Below are 1959 nucleotides of genomic sequence, written 5' to 3'. Positions count from 1 at the left end.
ATTTGCTCAGCCTCAGCATACAGCACGAATAAATATGGTGAAAGAATACAACTCTGCACATGCCTTTCCTAATTTTAAACCATTTGGTGTTCTGGTGTAGCACTGTAGGCTAATGCGTCAGACTGCAAAGTTATTTGAACTGCAAGGTCAGTGGTTCAAGCTCACCAGCTGTTGGAAACCCCATATAGGGTCACTATGGGTCGGAATCAACTCGACAATACTTAACAACAACAACAAGTGTTCCATTGTTCTGTTTGAACAACTGTTTGTTGGCCTATGTACAGGAATACTCATTCTTCCCAATATTGTCCGTAACTTGTCATGATCCACACAATCAAAAGCCTTTGCATAGTCAATAAAGCACAAATGAAAATCTTTCTAGTATTCTCTGCTGTCAATAAAGATCCATCTGATATCAACAATGATATCACATTTTCCATGTCCTCACCCGAATCTGGTTAGAACTTCTGGCAGCTCTTTGCCAATGTTACAGACATTTGAAAATTGTGTTTAGCAAAATTTATTTGCATGCAGTATTAATGATATTGTCCAAAGATTTTCACATTCCATTGGGCCACCTCTCTTTGGCATGGACACAAATATGGATCTCTTCTAATCAATTCATTCAGGAAGCTGTCTTCCAAATTTCTTTGCATAAATGAGTGAGTGCCCCCAGTGCTGCATCAGTCTGTTGAAATATTTCAATTTATATTCCATCAATTCCTGGAGCCTTGTTCTTTGCCAATGCTTTCAGTGCACCTTGGACCTCTTCCTTCAGTATCATTGGCTCTTGCTCATATGCTACCTCTAGAAAAGATTGAACATTGACAATTTCTTTTTGGCACAGTGACTCTGTATTCTTTCCATCTTCTTCCGATGCTTCCTGCATCATTCAATATTTTGCCCATAGAATCCTTCAATATTGTAAGTCTAGGAGTGATTTTTTTCTTCAGTTACCTCAGCTTAATAAATGCTGAGCATGGTCTTCCCTTTTGGTTTTCTAACTCCAGACCTTTGAACATTTCATTATAATATTTGACTTTGTCTTCTAGAGCCATTCTTTGAAATTTTATGTTCATCTCTTTTACCTCATTTCTTTCATTTGCTTAACTTTCTCTACACTAGAGAAAAAATTTCAGTATCTTCTGGCATCTGCTTTAGTCTTTTTCTTCTTTCTTGTCTTCTTAGCGACCTTTTGGTTTCTTTCATTTAGGATGTTCCTGATGTAATACACAGCTCTTCTGGTCCTCTAATTCATTGAATCTGTTATTGAGGTGTGTATATGCTGCTATTTCCACCACTCATTTGTCACTTTGTCATACTGTGGTGGCTTATGTGTTGCTGTGATTCTGGAAGCTATACCACTGGCATGATAAATAACTGCAGAGTCATCCATGATAGACAAGTTTCACCTGAACTTCCAGACTAAGACAGATCAGAAGACGGAGAGACAGACTACTTCTGAATAGTTAGTCACTGAAAAACTTATGATTAGCAATGGGACAATGTAAGTACTAGAATATTGAATATTGAAACATGATGAGGAGCACGAGAATATTGTCAGATATAGTGCCAGAAAATGAGCCTCTCAGGTTGTTGTTGTTAAGTGCCATAAAGTTGATTCTGACCCATAACGACCCTGTATAGGGTTTTCTGAGGAGCAGCTGCTGAGCTTGAACCACCAACCATGCAGTTCAAATGGCTTTGCAGTCTGGTGCATTAACCCACAGTGCCACACCAGGATGCTGTAAGGCACTCAAAATATGACTGGGAATGAGCTGCCTCCTCAAAGTAGAGTTGACTTTGATGAGGCATATAGAGTAAAGCTTTCAGGGCACAATTAAAAATGAGCTGTAAATATCCATTAATAATCAGAACATGGAACATATTGAATATGAATCTAGGAAAATTGGAAGTTGTCAAAAATAAAGTGGAATGCATAAAGATCAATATCCTAGG

The sequence above is a fragment of the Chrysochloris asiatica genome, unplaced genomic scaffold (genome assembly GCF_000296735.1).
Source record: "Chrysochloris asiatica unplaced genomic scaffold, ChrAsi1.0 scaffold00418, whole genome shotgun sequence".
Lineage (NCBI taxonomy): Eukaryota > Metazoa > Chordata > Mammalia > Afrosoricida > Chrysochloridae > Chrysochloris > Chrysochloris asiatica.
Note: the sequence above shows the minus strand (reverse complement) of the source record.